Here is an 18073-nt window from a genome sequence, read left to right on the forward strand (position 1 = left end):
GATCATGGAGGAGGGAAGTCAAGAGGATGAACCGAGAAGAATTAAAATAGATGAGCAGAAGATTTATGCCAAATATGAGGGATCGCCGAGGTATAAGAACATTGTTCATTACCTCTTATTCCTAAGGTGCTCGTTGGGACTAGATAGATATAAATATTGGAGTCTAAGATTGTAGGCACATAAATACATTATATCCAATGGACTGCTCTACTAGAAGGACCCAATGGGGGTATTACTGCTATGTTTGGTTGAGGGAGAAACCCATGAAATGATCGAGGATTTCCATGGGGGAGTTTGTGGAGGACACTATAATTGGAAGGCAACAACACACAAAATCCTCAAAGCAATATTCTACTGGCCTACACTATTTGGAGATGTTTATTCTGAGGTCAAGTCATGCCAGAAATGCCAATTATTTGCTAAAGGACAGAAGTTTGCTCCTCTCCCCCTAATTCTTGTGCATGTAGAGGATCCTTTTAGACAGTGGGGATTGGACTTAATTGGATAAATAAACCCCCCATCTAGTGGCCAACACAAATGGATTTTAACAGCCACTGACTATTTCACCAAGTGGGTAGAGGATATCCTAGCTAGAAATGCTATTGGCTCATTGTTGATAAAATTCATGGAAGAGAACATATTATCCCGCTTTGGGTGTCCTTTTAAAATCATCACTGATAATTCACAGGTCTTCAAATCTACCAGGTTCACTAACTTCTGCCACAAATTGAACAACATTATTGGACACTCCACTACATACTACCCTCAAGGGAATGGCTTGGCTGAGTCTTGTAATAAAACTGTAGGGAGAGTTCTAAAGAGTACCATCACTAAAAATCAAAGGAACTGGGACTGTCAACTAAAGTTTGCTCTCTGGGCTAACTATGTAATGCCCAAACAATCCACTAGGAAAACACCTTTTGAGCTAGTATATGGCAAGGACGTTGTCTTCCCAATCCAATTATCAATGCCAGTAGCTCAGTTGCTACAATAAGTTGAGGAAGAGCCTAGAGCTTTGACTAGAAGGATAAATCAGCTGGTAGAGCTTCACGAGAACAGAGAGCAGGTGGGGACCAAACTATCAAACTACCAACAAAAGATGAAATCTCTGTTTGACAAGAAGGCTAAAGAAATACCTCTTCGGCAAGGAAATTTAGTTCTTAGGTGGGATTTCAGAGAGAAGACAAAGGCAAACATGGGAAGTTTGATCCACTATGGTTCGGGCCCTTCAAGATTGCAAAAGAAAGGGGAAATAACACTTACATGCTCGAAAACTTGGATGGTGAACTACTGGAACTACCTGTAAATTTTCAGTTACTAAAATTTGTATTTTCAAAATTAGAGATATATGTCTCTTGCTCATTGTAAATATCCGGTGTATGTATTGAAATCGTTATTTTATTTTTTCTGTTTATTGTCAAAAAACTCATTTTTCATGGAATTATATTTTGTATAAGAATAACTCCATGACCAATGGAAGGAAAGGCCATTGGTCTGTAGGTCCCCATCACCTTGTCAGTAAGGAACTGTCCCTAGTTGGAGCCAATTTTTTCACGCAATGCATTGTGGGTTTCAATTGGTCAGGGTGTCCCAAGAGCAGTGAAGTTTGGAGCCACTTTCCCAGGCCACAAAATATCTCAGAGCTTGATGAGACCCCCTCTAGTGCCTAGTGCTCAGAAAAAGATTTCCAATGGTATATAGAATTCCAAAAAGGGACTCCTATATCAAAACTTAAAGCCTATTGAAGATTGCCTTGGAAAGCCTTGAAAAACAAGAAAATGGCTAAGTATGAGGGAAATCTTGCATCCCGCAAATCGGCTGTCACAATAATCCTGCAGTCAGAGAAAACTCCAAATCTTGCGAGGGTTGATCATGCTAGTGACACACCATCAACTAGTGGTAGTAAAGTTCATGGAAAGAATGGTAAAGTTAAGTTTCCTTGTAGGTTATGCGAAGGGAATCACCCCATTCACCTTTTTCCATATCTGGATGAAGCCCAAAAAGTGTTGAATAACCATCCTGCTTCTTCGCAGTGACTTCCATTTGGTTATAGGAGACTCACCCTTAATCCTTCGCTAGTTGATGAAGTGACTGGCCCAAATCAACTGTCAGTCAAACCCACTCTCTCTGAATGTGAATCCCATGATTATATACATGACCAATCACAAGTCAAGGAAACAGTTGACCCGATCTCACCTTCAATCAATCGTACCTTTCTCGTAGAGAGTGAGTATGATACCACTTAGATTCTTTTCATTTCTTCAGATTCCAATGAGCTTGGAGGCAACCCTCCTTTTCCATCAAGACAAGAGGAAAATCCTCCTGTTCTCGTAACTCAAGGGGGTAATTATCCCATTGTTACGGTACCCCATCCAAGTAGTCTGGTCACTTCCTTTGATTGGAATCAACTAGTAAGATGTCGTCTTCCTTCTTATGTGCCTTTCTAGATCATAGTACAGGTTTGAATATTATTGTACCTGGCACTATTATAGATGAAGATGCATCTGTGAGTATCATTTCCTCCACTACTTGGCAGGCGCTTGGTTCACCACCACTTGTCCCTGTTACCCATAATCTGTTGGCTTTTATCAGAGGAACCAGTGATCCATTAGGGATCCTTCCTCAGTTGCCTATTACTTTGGGAGGAAAAATTGTTTATCTAAATGTGATGGCAGTCTGAGGCCCTTTATATTACAATTTACTTCTTGGGCGCGACTATGTTTATGACATGGGAGCTATTGTTTCAACACTCTTTTGAGTGATGTTTTTCCCACATGAAGGTAGAATTGTAACCATTTACTAGCTTTCAGTTCCCAATCCAAATATGGCTTCCAGTCAACCACCTTCCCCAAATGGTCCTTTTGTCCCAATGGTATCTTCCCCGCCACCTGTCAATTATGTGGAAACCCGTTCCATGCCTACATCAACTGATGATCAATTCCATGATGTGTGCATTATGTATTGTGGGCATTGGAACCAAATCTCTCTAATGGATTCCTTGCTACATATCCCTTCCAGAGCACTATTCTCCCATCTGATGAGAACCTCTTGGAATTCATGACCTCCTATGGGTCGTGATCAAGGAATCATGAGGATAGTTCTTTTACTGTGTCAACCTCATTAAAAAATGAAACAAGGTGCCTCGGAGCATAATTCCTTGTCTTGTGTCAAGATCGTTAAAAATGAAATAAGGAATCTAAGTAGAGTTCCTTGTCTTATGTCAAGCTCATTAAAAAATGAAACAAGGAATCTGAGCAGAGTTCCTTGTCTTATGTCAAGCTCATTAAAAAATGAAACAAGGTCCCCCAAAGCATAGTTCCTTGTCTTGTGTCAAGCTTGTCAAAAAATGAAACAAGGAATCTGAGCAGAGTTCCTTGTCTTGTGTCAAGCTCATTAAAAAATGAAACAAGGTCCCCTGGAGCAAAGTAAAATCTTTGATTAGATCTCGTAAAATCCCAGTCGATCCTTTCACTTGATCTCATAAATGAACCTTCATTCCATCCACTTGATAGCCACAAGTAGTCTACTTAGGTGAATGTAATGAAGCTTAGAGGGCATGCACCTAGAATCGAGTCATCATGATGGGGGCATGTAAACCAATCTCAAGCATAGTTTTTTCATGGTTCAAGCTTGTGTAAAAATGAAACTGAATCCAAGCATAGTTTTTCGTTTCAAGCTCGTGTAAACATGAAATTGAATCCAAGCATAATTCCCTATGGTTCAAGCTTGTGTAAAAATGAACCCATATCCATTTTAACCCTCGTGATTTCCATTCCATCAGCCTCTTCTGTCAGATGAGCCTTGGTTTTTCTCCTTCCATCGTCACTATCTGCTTGGCCAATCATACACTTTCACTTGGTTTTTTTACCCTTTTTGAGGAACAGTTACAATGAGTGGTCTTATTAGCCAGCCTCTTCACATAAATCAACATGTTTTTAGAAGTTCCAACATCATCGAAACCAGTTTCTATCTTAGACACTACTCATTCCTCTAAGTGGAGTCCTCTTTAAGCTTTTTTTAGACTTTCGAAATATAAAAAGATGTCGATAACTTGTCCTTTTCATCTCACTAATGGATTGGAAATGAAGTCTACTCAGTATAAGTTTAACCCTTTTCCGAACTGAGATAGATTATTTACGAAAAAGGAATACGTTGATCGCACATAGTAAATAGGTTCTCTCTTGTATTATTTTACGCTTTTTCGGACTTGAGAAACAAACTTATGAAAAAGAACTTGTGGATTTTTCTTTTTATCCCTTTTCAAACTCTCTAAACATGAAAGGACCAATTTCTCATTATCGTTAAACTCATTAAAACATCAAATAGCGACAAACTTGTCCATCATGACAAGATCGAGTTTCACCTTCGCTAGGCTCGTTAAAACATCACATAGTGATGGATTCACCTGAAGGGTGGAATTATACTACAAGAATATGTTATCCTCCTCAAGCTTGTTAAAAAATAAAGAGGTATTGGTCAGCAATGACTAGGGAAAATGGGAAAAGGGATAAATCACTTTATGGTAGCAATTCGCTCTTGAACATGACACTTTCACTTCATCTCTGTGACTATTTGGGTTGGGTTATCTGCTTGATGGTTATCATACCTAGGGTCTATCATACCATCCATCACTTTGGTTTTGGGTCAATGCTTCAAATCCATTCAGTGTCATTGACATGTTCAAGAGAAGTCACTCAGTGAACTTCATCCGTTGCAATTCTCATAAACCTTCATTTTCATGACCGCCATTCGTGAACCTTGTGCCGTTAGTCACATTCCATCTCCAAAATCATTATACTTGTTTTGTGTCATTGATGTGGGATACATCAAGACCCTCCTGCGATGAGTCACTTCTTGTCGATATCAGCACATTATCCAAGAAGTTGACTTAGAAACACCCTTCCAGTACCTTGAGGCTTGCATGCATCAATGGCAAGTTTCTCGCTTCCAGTGACATGTTTACATCACTGGCCTTCGACCAAAAGACTTTGTATGGTGTTCAACATCAAAACATTTATTCACACCATCTAGAATGTACTACAGTACCTTGAGAATCATTATCATTATCGGTGATATCTCTCGTGTCTATTAACGGCATACACCATTGGTTGGTAATCATACCATGTCTTCCCATGTTCGACTTCAGATCACATATTCACATGGTTAGACTCGTACTTGAATGAACGATTGGATGAGATAGAAGACCTCGGATCTAGTTTCATCCATCCGGGCTGCAATTTTAGGAGAGTACCAAACCATCTGTATGATGGCTTTACACATATGGTCATCCTATTATTGGTCTATATCTGTAGAAGACTATTTATGTACATGTAATGAAAAGTTTATATGATGAGTATGGCTATGCCTTCCCTCAAAAATTCATGAAAAATCCAAAATAGCATGATGTTATGTATTGTAATCGATGCAGGTCACCATCTGCTTCAGTTCTTCTCCGTCACATCGTAAAGCATATCACTTGACATTATCATTTTTGACTTCATTCTTTAGGAGGCAACTATTACATGTCTATTTGGGCACATCACTCCTGACATTTAGATCAATACTATTAGGGCTCATCAAACACTAATTCAATTGTTACATGCCCTAAACAAGTCAACTCATTGAATACTTCCTTCTATGAAAGTTTCCTGGCCTGAAGCCTTTCTGAAATGCCTCCTTAGGACACCAGCACAACCTTTGTAAGGGGAAACTACGTTGCAGAGCAGGCAAGCCGACTGTGGCCTACAGTGTCATGCACTTAGGCCCTCTTTGATCTGTGTTGGGTGAGATTGAGTGAAATTTGCATAGGGTTCTGGGAATATTCCTTCATTCTAGATGATTCTAGAAGGATCCCATCTCTTATCTCCTCCTATGAGCTTGAAATTGGATAGGCTAAGGATCCATTAAACTCCTATCCTCTCATCCCTTGCTCCATGGAAACTAATTCCAAATTTGGAAGGCCATCCAATATCCTCATTTATGACAAACCACCTCCATTTCCTATAAATTGAGCACTCATCATAGTGATCAAGGGGGCTAGAATCTGAATTTTGTAAGGAAATTTTGTTGGTTTGAGAATTGAGTTTATGTTGAGAAATGTTATGCTACTGGAGTGGTGTGCTTTTGATGAGGTGAGGGTTAGACTAAAGCTGAAGGAGTGGCACAAGATCGAACTGTATTAGGTGATACTCTTCCTTCTACATTAATAAAGAGTTTATTCCTTTTCTCATATGATTGTTCATATATGTGATGATTATTTGTTTCAATGTCTTCGATTCCATTATTTTATAGTAGATAGATCATGTATGCTTTGATCGTTTCTTGTTTCTGTTTCTCTTGATACAGGTACCTTTTGAGTGGATTTAATTCAAGTGGGAGCGATGAGAGAGATTCAAAAGAGGTCAAGGAAGGGAAAGGCTACAAGTAAGTTCCTCCATCTCATTTATCTTCTATAAGAAAATGTTAAGATACTTTCTTTCCGTTGTTCTAGGTGTAGTCACCCAGCTAGGGAAAATGTGTTTATCCGTAGATGCAAACTCCATATAACAGTCACCCCACAGATCAACGATCACAATTGCTAAGGGGGAAAGCTAACGGTAAAAGGCCCCCCGGATGCAATAAGTTATTACAGCATGATCTACAAGGATTTCACGTCCGGGATTTCGACTGATGCAGTGAAAAGAAGTATTAAGGGCTTTCCGGGTTATAAAGGAAAAAGGCTCCCAGACACTGGTCTGAAGGCCTTAGCACCTGAATGGTTCAACCCATGATCTTAGCTCATGGTTGTATAAAGAAAATAGAGATAAGGGTGCTACACCAAAGGAGGGATTAAAGGGAGGTCACAATGCACCTATTTCGTGTTATTCCTATGTTAAAGGCCCACATTCAAAGAACTCCCGAGTACACCATGAAACACGACACCAGGGTTTTCAAGGCTCTGGTAGTGTCTAGCAGAGTTTTTATGGGCAGATGGGATGGCAACTAAAAACTTAAATGGAGCAGTACAAGGGACTTAGGAAGATTAATGGCTCAGCATGGAGCCTCATCCCTCTAGCCAACAAAGGACTGCCAATAACACATATTTCATTAAATGTGGAAGTAAATAGTGTATCTAGAATTTCAAAATAACTAAAAAGCTCAATTCTAGTGATGTCCTTGTAATAAAATATTTCCAATTTTAATGAAATATGTGTTCAATACAAGCACTTAGAGTTGACCCAACCCCTACTCCGCAAAGGAAGGCCCTCAAGTAGTAAAAGAGGAAGCAATGGGAGCTAGATGAACAACACAAAAGGCCATACAGCAAGCCAATTGCAATATGTAACAGAAGCTGTGACCGGGATTGGCACTAAGAGTGTTTAATGCTTCTTTTTGATCGATATTTATTTTGATGTCCTGAAATCTATTGGCATTATGGCTCAAGTGTTGTCCTTGATGGCAACCCATTCAGGTGATAGATCACAGTACTTCAAGTCAGCAACAAAGATTGATGATCAGCCATCAAATATTGAAGAAAATAAGGGGTACGCAAGTACACCTTGCATAAGGTGCGTACACGCAGGTCAGTGTTACATAAAATGCGTACATACCCGCAGTTATCCCGTTCAGGAGGTGCGTACCCCCAGTGCACACATTTCAAGGCAAAGAAATTCACATGTGGGGTTTTCTTATGTTTTACTCTTGGTATTTAGCCGACGGTATTGTGTTATTATGGTGTCGGCTCGTGGTATTGATCCATGATTTAAGGAAGAGCTTTCCTATATAAAGCAAAGGAGATCATTTGGCTTGAGCATGTTTTGGGTTGAATATCTTATGAGGGCTAGATCTGGTCTAGATCTAAACAAGGCGAATCTACTGATGGACCGAGATCTCTTCGGCGCATGTTCAGATCTGTAGATCTGACTGTCTGGGTTACTTCTGAAGTCTTGAAATCATCTATGCCCGGAGGTACGCAGGTGCAGTAAGAGAAAAGTGCGTACGTACGCAGGAACGAAGCATTTCAGGTGTGCCGGTACGCAGGCACAGAAGGGTTCAGGTGCGCCGGTACGCAGGCAGTTCAATGGACTCAGAGCGAGGTACGCAGGCTAGCAGTTGAGCAGGGTGCGTACTGTACGCAGACTAGCAGTTGTGCAGGGTGCGTACTGTAAGCAGGCCAGCAGTTGAGCAGGGTGCTTACGTAAGCAAGCGAGCAGTTGAGCAGGGTGCTTACTTCTCTTAAAATCTTTGTTTATCATTGCTGTGTTCTGGGTTTGGTCCTATTATTGTTGATCTAGTTACTACAGTTGACTGGGTGATTCTCTTATACTTGATGATCATTTGATGCTTATGGATCCAGTTTGAAAATTTATGAAAAGTGGTCCTTGTAAGAAAAGAAGTAGGGGGTTGTAGCTCCCTTCCAGGAGAGACTGGAAAACGAGAGAGAGTTGTAGCTCTCTGCAGGTTGCAGCCTGCGTACTGGTAAAGGACTGCACCAGTACAAAACCATTGTAAAAGGAGTTTCTAATTTGAAAGAAGATAGAGACATATTGCAGCAGGTGGTTTTCACCCACATTGGGTTTCCACCTTACATCTTGTGTTCTTTGGTGTGACTATCTGTTTTCTTTTGTTCATGCTCATTATTTTATGGTACTGACATGCAAAAATAATTCAAAGAACAAATAAAGAAGATTTATTAAAAGAATTGTATAATACTGATTCACCCCCCCTCTCAGTATTATTTCCAACAATTGGTATCAGAGCAGGTCCTTCAGAGAAGCTTGATCGCTTGAAGGTAGATCGTTCATCATGAGCAACTACGAGAGAGAAGCATCAATCAGGCCACCGGTTTTTGATGGGACAAACTTCAATTATTGGAAGGTAAGAGTTACTGCCTATCTTCAATCTCTTGGTACAGAAGTTTGGGACATCGTAGAGACAGGCTACGCTTTTCCTTCAGCTACTCCTACAGATGCAGCCAAGAAAAAGAAGTATGAAACAAATGCGAAAGCAGTCAGTACTCTATTAGGATGTATATCTCAATCAGAATTCATGAAGGTAATGCACTATAAATCCGCAAAAGAGATATGGGACAAAATTGTCACGAGCTATGAAGGAGATGAACAGGTAAAGCGTGCTAAACTTCAAACTCTCAGAATTCAGTATGAGACTCTCAAAATGTATAATGATGAAAGTGTGGCTAACTATTTTCTTCGGGTAGATGAGGTTGTTAACTGTATGAAAAATTTGGGTGAAGAAATAAAAGAGGCTATTGTGGTTGAAAAAGTTCTAAGATCATTGTCCCCCAAGTTTGAATCTAAAGTATCTGCAATAGAAGAAAAGGAAAATCTACGAATTCTTACTATGTCTCAGCTACATGGAATTCTAACTGCTTATGAAATGAGAAAGGGAGGTCCATCAGACAGAAGAGAAGCTGCTTATTATGAAGCGAGCCACGTCCCAGAAGAAGAGGAAGAAGAATCAAATTTTGTCAGAAATCTTCAAAGGGGTTCTGGAAGGTTCAGAGGTAAGTTACCTTTTAAATGCTTTGCTTGTGGAAGAGTAGGTCATTATGCTGCAAAATGTCCTTATAAGGATAAAGGAAAGGAACCTGCTAGATGGAACAAGAAACAGAATGCAAATAAGAAAAGCTACTACACTCATGAAGATAGTGATGGTCTATCAAACAGTGATGAAGATGAACAAGGTAATGAATATAAGTTGTTAATGGCATTTGAAGATGATGATTATATGGATGCTATAGATGTGGATAACCTTTATGATGAAATTACTAGACTCAAGAGATGTATAGAAGAAAAGAACATGATCATTGATACTCTACAATTTCAAATTGATGAAAAGGAAAAACATCTTGAAAAATTAGAAGGTGAAATTGTTGGTCTTAGAAAAGAGATTGAGAAAACAAAAGCTATTAATCTCAAGTTTGTCAAAGGATCTGAAACTTTGGATGAGATTATCAATGTGCAGCGGTCTCCACTAAACAAGACAGGTCTGGGCTATAATGGAGAAACTTCTCAAGCATCCACCTCAAAAAGTTATCTTGATGCAGCAAGAAGAAATGAGCAAAAGCACAATGAAGATCATCAGGTAAAGCAAGGACGAATTACAAACAGAAACTATCAGGGGCAATCCATCTTAAGGGTGAACAAAAGCTACAACCAGCCACAGGTAAAATCTTCTCAATTTGGTTCAAGAATAGATGACAATAGAAATTACAATCAATTGGCTGGTAGATTCGATAACCGCAGAAGTTTCTTCAATGGACAATGCTTTTCTTGCCATAACTTTGGTCACAAAGCAGCTCAATGTGTTGCATATAAAACGATCATGACTAGGGAAGCTCAAAAACAAAGAAGTATGACGGGGATTACAAAAAGGACCTATAACAACTTTTCGGTTCTTGAAAATGAAGTTGAATGTTCTATTTGCAATAACTTTGGTCATGAAGACTCTGAATGCAGGAGCAGGTTTCAGCAGAAAAAGAAACAAGCCTCAAGCACCAAAACATGGAGAATAAAGGAACCTCAAACAGAAAGATGTGGGATAGCATTTTATGCAGAGGGACAGGAAAATCTATGGTACATTGACAGTGGATGTTCGAAGCATATGACAGGTGATAAAGAAAAACTTGAGTCTTATTCTACTCTAGAAAAGGGAAAGAAAGTCTCTTTTGGAAATGATACTCCTGCAACTATAAAAGGAAAAGGCATTGCTCAGTTAAAAGAAAAGGTCAAGGCTGGAAATGTTTTGTATGTTGATGGATTGAAGCATAATCTTCTAAGTGTCAGCCAGATGTGTGATCAAAGAACCGAGGTTATATTCAGATCAAATGGATGTCTTGTTCGTGATCTTGATACAGGTAAAACAGTGATCAAAGGCAAAAGAACTCCAAATAATCTGTACATATTTGAAGAAGGACAACAACAATGCTATCTGAGCAAGGATGATGAGCACTGGTTATGGCATCGGAGGTTGGGACATCTAAGCTTTTCACAAATAAGGAAAGCATGCAAATATCAGGCAGTTCGCGATCTTCCAGATATCAAAATTCCTGACAACACCATATGCAAATCATGTCAGTTTGGAAAACAAACCAGAACTAACTTTCCAGAGAAAGAAGGATCAGCTAGCATGCCTCTTGAGCTAGTACATACAGATACATGCGGTCCTTTCAGGAAAAGAACACCTCGAGGAGAAGAATACTTGATATTATTCATTGACGATTTCTCCAGGTTTGTCTGGTTAGGACTTATGAAGCACAAAGATGAAGCATTCAAAAAATTCAAATCCTTCAAAGCCTTGGTTGAAAATGAATCAGGTCACAAAATTAAGTGCCTCAGATCCGACAGAGGTGGGGAATTTACTTCAAATGAATTTTTCGATTTCTGTGAAGAACATGGGATAAGAAGAGAATTCTCTACAGCAAGAACTCCTCAGCAAAATGGAGTTGTGGAAAGAATGAACAGAACAGTCCAACAAATGGCTCGTGCTATGCTTGATGAGTCAGGAACTCCCGCAACTTTCTGGGGTGAAGCTGCACATGCTGCAGTTGTTATTCTCAACAAAACAAATGTCCGGGTGAACAGCACTCAAACTCCTCATGAGCTCTGGAGTGGTAGGACTCCTTCAGTAAAGCACTTCAAAATCTTTGGGAGCAAATGCTATATCAAGAATACTGATGAGCAGCTTGGCAAACTTGAACCTAGAGCAGATGAAGGCATTCTTCTTGGTTACTCTCCACATAGCAAAGCATACAAATGCTACAATAAAAGACTTGGCAGAATTGTTGACAGCATTGATGTAGTGGTTGATGAGAAGGGATACATTCCTAGGCAAGTACATCATGAAGACATCGAAGAAGATGAAGGCTACCCCCAACGACAGAATGATGAAGAAGAAGAACCTCAAGAAGAACCAGAGGAGCAAACAAGAATAGAAGAAAAGACTCCATCCAGATATGTTCAGAAGAACCATCCAGAATCTTAGATTATGGGGCAGAAAGAAGCAGGTGTACAAACAAGAAGAACAGTTGCAGAAGCTTCAAGCTATTTGGCATTACTCTCCTCTACTGAACCACAAAATGTGAAAGAGGCATGCAAAGATGAATGTTGGGTGAAAGCAATGGATGAAGAACTTGAGCAGATCGAAAAGAACAACACTTGGGAGCTGGTTCCTAGACCAAAAGATAAGAATGTTATTGGGACAAAATGGGTCTTCAAAAACAAATTGAATGAAAATGGAGAAGTAATTAGAAACAAAGCCAGACTTGTTTGTAAAGGGTATGCGCAGCAAGAAGGAATAGACTTTGAAGAAACCTTTGCTCCTGTTGCAAGACTTGAGGCCATCCGAATGTTCCTTGCTCTCTCAAGTTTTCAAAACTTCAAAGTATTTCAAATGGACGTGAAATCAGCCTTTCTGAATGGAGACTTGGAAGAAGAAGTGTACATTGAACAGCCAGATGGGTTCATTCTTGGAAATGATCCAAATCTTGTATGCAGATTGAAAAAGGCTCTCTATGGTCTCAAACAAGCTCCAAGGGCTTGGTACTACCGTTTGGACAAATATCTTCATCAACAAGGCTTTTCAAAAGGATCGGCAGATAGCAATCTTTATATAAAAGTTGAAAATGACAAATTGCTAATACTTGTTGTGTATGTAGATGACATTATTTTTGGGAGCAATGAAGAAGCTATGAGTCAAAACTTTGCCTTGGTCATGCAGAAAGAATTTGAAATGTCCTTGCTAGGAGAACTGACATATTTCCTTGGTTTGCAAATCCAACAAAAAGAAGGAGGAATCTTTTTATCTCAAACCAAGTATCTCAAACAGATTTTGAAGAAATATGGTATGGAAGATGCAAAACCAGTATGTACACCCATGGTCACAGGATGTAGCCTCAGTGCAAATGATGAATCTGCAGCAGTACATCAACCAACCTACAGATCTATGATTGGAAGTTTACTTTATTTGACAGGTACCCGACCAGACATCATGCATGCAGTTGGAATAGTTGGAAGATTTCAGGCAAATCCGAAGGAGACTCATCTTCAGGCAGTGAAGAGAATTTTCAAATATCTTCAAGGGACTCAAAATTATGGCTTATGGTATCCTAGAGATACAGATCTTACACTTCATGCTTATACAGATGCAGATTGGGCCGGAAGCGTGGATGACAGGAAAAGCACAAGTGGTGGTGCGTTCTTTATGGGTTCCAGACTGGTATCTTGGTTCAGCAAGAAACAGAGTTCGATTGCCTTGTCTACAGCTGAAGCGGAATATGTTGCTGCTGCATCTTGTTGCACCCAACTCCTTTGGATGATGCAGACTTTGCAGGATTTTCAAATCACTTGTACACCACCAATCCCCATCTTATGTGATAACACAAGTGCAATCAGCATCTCAAAGAATCCTGTTATGCATTCAAAAACCAAGCACATACCAATCAAGTATCATTTTCTTCGGGAACAAGTGCTTGAACAGAAGGTCAAGTTGGAGTATGTTCCTTCTAAGGAACAAGTTGCTGATATTCTCACCAAACCATTACCCAGGGACACTTTTGAATACCTCAGGCAAAAGCTGGGGGTTTTCGATGCATCATCTTGCTGAACCTCTTCTGATTGATGGTACAGGTTCAGGGGGAGCATAATGCATTGTTGGCATTATGGAGGATGTGCAGAAGGAGATCTTGGAAGTAGCTGCAATATGTCTCTATCTCTTTCATGGTGGATTATGGTTCTTCGTTGCAAATCTGGTTCATATTCAGGGGGAGCATGTTCTTAGGGGGAGCATAACCCTTTGCCCTTGATGTCAAAGGGGGAGAATGAAGCTGAAGCTTTGAGGTTGCCATCAAGTCCAAAGGGGGAGATTGTTGGCATTATGGCTCAAGTGTTGTCCTTGATGGCAACCCATTCAGGTGATAGATCATAGTACTTCAAGTCAGCAGCAGAGATTGATGATCAGCCATCAAATATTGAAGAAAATAAGGGGTACGCAGGTACACCTTGCATAAGGTGCGTACACGCAGGTCAGTGTTACATAAAGTGCGTACATACCCGCAGTTATCCCGTTCAGGAGGTGCGTACCCCCAGTGCACACATTTCAAGGCAAAGAAATTCACATGTGGGGTTTTCTTATGTTTTACTCTTGGTATTTAGCCGACGGTATTGTGTTATTATGGTGTCGGCTCGTGGTATTGATCCATGATTTAAGGAAGAGCTTTCCTATATAAAGCAAAGGAGATCATTTGGCTTGAGCATGTTTTGGGTTGAATATCTTGTGAGGGCTAGATCTGGTCTAGATCTAAACAAGCCGAATCTACTGATGGACCGAGATCTCTTCGGCGCATGTTCAGATCTGTAGATCTGACTGTCTGGGTTACTTCTGAAGTCTTGAAATCATCTATGCCCGGAGGTACGCAGGTGCAGTAAGAGAAAAGTGCGTACGTACGCAGGAACGAAGTGTTTCAGGTGCGCCGGTACGCAGGCACAGAAGGGTTCAGGTGCGCCGGTACGCAGGCAGTTCAATGGACTCAGAGCGAGGTACGCAGGCTAGCAGTTGAGCAGGGTGCGTACTGTACGCAGGCTAGCAGTTGTGCAGGGTGCGTACTGTAAGCAGGCCAGCAGTTGAGCAGGGTGCTTACGTAAGCAAGCGAGCAGTTGAGCAGGGTGCTTACTTCTCTTAAAATCTTTGTTTATCATTGCTGTGTTCTGGGTTTGGTCCTAGTATTGTTGATCTAGTTACTACAGTTGACTGGGTGATTCTCTTATACTTGATGATCATTTGATGCTTATGGATCCAGTTTGAAAATTTATGAAAAGTGGTCCTTGTAAGAAAAGAAGTAGGGGGTTGTAGCTCCCTTCCAGGAGAGACTGGAAAACAAGAGAGAGTTGTAGCTCTCTGCAGGTTGCAGCCTGCGTACTGGGAAAGGACTGTACCAGTACAAAACCATTGTAAAAGGAGTTTCTAATTTGAAAGAAGATAGAGACATATTGTAGCATGTGGTTTTCACCCACATTGGGTTTCCACCTTACATCTTGTGTCCTTTGGTGTGACTATCTGTTTTCTTTTGTTCATGCTCATTATTTTATGGTACTTACATGCAAAAATAATTCAAAGAACAAATAAAGAAGATTTATTAAAAGAATTGTATAATACTGATTCACCCCCCCTCTCAGTATTATTTCCAACAAAATCTTCCTCCCTTCCAAGGAGGCATTTAATTCTGTAATATTTTTGGGCCACAGAGCCATTCATGACTGATACATCTAGTCGACTTAACAGCTGAATCTAAACCAAAGATATTTTTTCTACAATTTATGTTATTTCACACCTCTACAGATAAATAGGGGAATGCAAGACGTAGGAAAGGTTTAGAAATTCTATAGAAAATACTACATGCTATTTTTAGACTATTTCTCCTTGTAACACAAATATTTTCAAAATATCAAGGAAACAATGGTGATTCCCCCTTCAAGAATTATAGTATGTGTTCCCTCTGTTAAATATCATTTTATGTTCATCTTTCCTCTTTGTATTCATGCAAATTATCGTTGTTAGAAATGTTTCAAGCTTCCTCATAGATTTATTTGTATTGATATGTGAATGCAAGTTTCTGTAAATATATCACAGATTCACTTGTCTCAATACTGTAGATGCATGTAGCTGTGTGGGTTATTGAAATCATCTCCTTAAATCTGCAGCACATGAATCATAGCATTATGCCCCTCCTTCACCGATTATTTTTTCTTGTAACTCAAATAAGTATAGAAATTCGTAATGCCTCAACCTCTATGTGTTAAGTGTAGAATGCTTGAAGCCTTATGCTCTATGTGATGAGTTTCTCCTTCTCTTGGTCCTCTCTCATCTGATCTGCAAAATATTATTAAGATGGAAGACCTTGAAACACTCGACCTCCACTATTTTTATGCTTATTTATGAGATTTGAACCTGTGAGGAAGTACCAGAAATCCATGTTTTATTTCTTTGGATAAATGAACCAACCCATTTCATATATATATATATATATATATAGAGAGAGAGAGAGAGAGAGAGATAGATATAGATATAGATATAGATATATATATATATATATAGATATAGATATATATATATATATATAGATATATATATATATATATATAGAGAGAGAGAGAGAGAGAGAGAGAGAGAGAGAGAGAGAACATATGTGATGTCTCTTCCTATAAATCATTTGAGACACACCAATTTAGATGTGCCCAGGCACTGGTCTTGTAAGCAATCCAAGTTTATCTCCGGGAGCTACAACAAATATCTTGACGACGTATTCAATTTTATAGCAGTTTCAGGATGTGTTCCTGCCAGAGATTTCAGAGTTGTCGGCTCACAAGGAAGTGGAGTTTTCTATTGAGTTAGTACTATGGGTAGCACCAAAATCAAAGGCACCATACAATATGAGCACACCAGAGTTATTAGAGATGAAGTTGCAGTTGAAGGAAATGGTTGACAAGGGATACATTAGGTCAAGTGTGTCGCCTTGGGGTGCACCAGTGTTGTTTGTGAAGAAGAAGGATAGTGCTTTTAGGATATGCATTAATTACAAGCAATTGAAGAAAATGACCATCAAGAATAGGTATATGTTGCCAAGGATTGATGATTTGTTTGATCAGTTGAATGGAGCAGCAATTTTCTCGAAGATTGAACGGAGACCAGTATATCATCAGGTACGCATTAAAGAAGATGCCATCTACAAGACTGCTTTCCAGACCAGGTATGAGAATTATAAGTTTGTTGTAGTTCCATTTGGTTTGACTAATGCTCTAGCTACTTTTATGTGCTTGATGAATATTGTGCTGCATCCTTATCTAGATAAGTTATTTATTGTATTCATTGATGATATATTGATATATTCTAAGAATAAGGAAGAACATGTCGAACACTTAGCAACTGTTTTGATATTGTTAAGGGAGCATTAGTTGTATGCCAAGCTCAGTAAGTTTCTTTTAGATATACATACATTACTTGGGACATGTTGTTTCCAAGGAAGGCATAGCAGTGGATCTAGAAAAGATAAGAGCTATCATGGAATGGGAAACTCCTAGAAATGTGGATGAGGTAAGATCATTCATGGGGTTAGTAGGTTATTATAGGAGGTTCATCAGGAACTTCTCTTGGATTTCCTATCTCATTACATCATTGCAGAGGAAAGGTAAGAAATTTGAATGGACAGAGGAATGTGTAGCCAATTTTGAGCAATTGAAGTAGTTGTTGACAAATTCTCTAGTTATAAAGAGTGTAGATCTGGATAAAGAGTTTGTATTGTGTACAATTTCTTGCAAGAGAGGTCTTGGTGGAGTCTTGATGCAAGAGGGATAGGTAGTACGTTATGAATCAAGGAAATTGAATGAGCATGAGAAGAGTTATCTGACACATGATCTTGAGTCGGCAACGCTCATCCATGCATTGAAGATGTGGAGACACTATATTCTTGGCAGGAGGTTTGTATTGATGATCAATCACAGTGGATTAAGATACCTATTTGACCAACCAAACCTAAATACCAGACAAGCTAGATGTTTGGCAAAGATCAGTGAGTTTGATTTCTAGATTAGGTACATTAAAGTTAAGGAGAACATGGTTACATATGCTCTTAGCAGGAGAGAATAGGTAAATCACATAGTAGCTATGAGTTCATATAGGATAGATGTACAAGATCGGATATTGCTGGGAGGATAGTAGGATGACATGTATATGGAGCTAATGAATAGGTTATAGCAGGGTATAGGTGATCAGGATGTGGACTAGCATCTCATAGTAGATGGTTTGGTCAAATTTAGGGACAAGATATATGTAATGGACAACAATGAGCTCAAGAAGCTTACCTTGAGGGAACATCATGTTAAACCATATTTAGGTCACCTGGGAAATTAAAATACATTGAAAACAGTGAAGAAGTTATATTATTGGTTGAATTTGAAGAAGGAAGTGCCAGAGTTTGTGGCTAGTTTCTTGGATTGTCAACATGTAAAAGCAGAGTGTAACCATCTAGGTGGATTACTATATTTGATTCTGATTCCAAAGTGGAAATGGAAGGTCATTTCCA

Source organism: Pinus tabuliformis, chromosome 7 (genome assembly GCF_031772625.1).
Source record: "Pinus tabuliformis cultivar Carrire ecotype Pingquan chromosome 7, CPIR1, whole genome shotgun sequence".
In the NCBI taxonomy this organism is placed as follows: Eukaryota; Viridiplantae; Streptophyta; class Pinopsida; order Pinales; family Pinaceae; genus Pinus; species Pinus tabuliformis.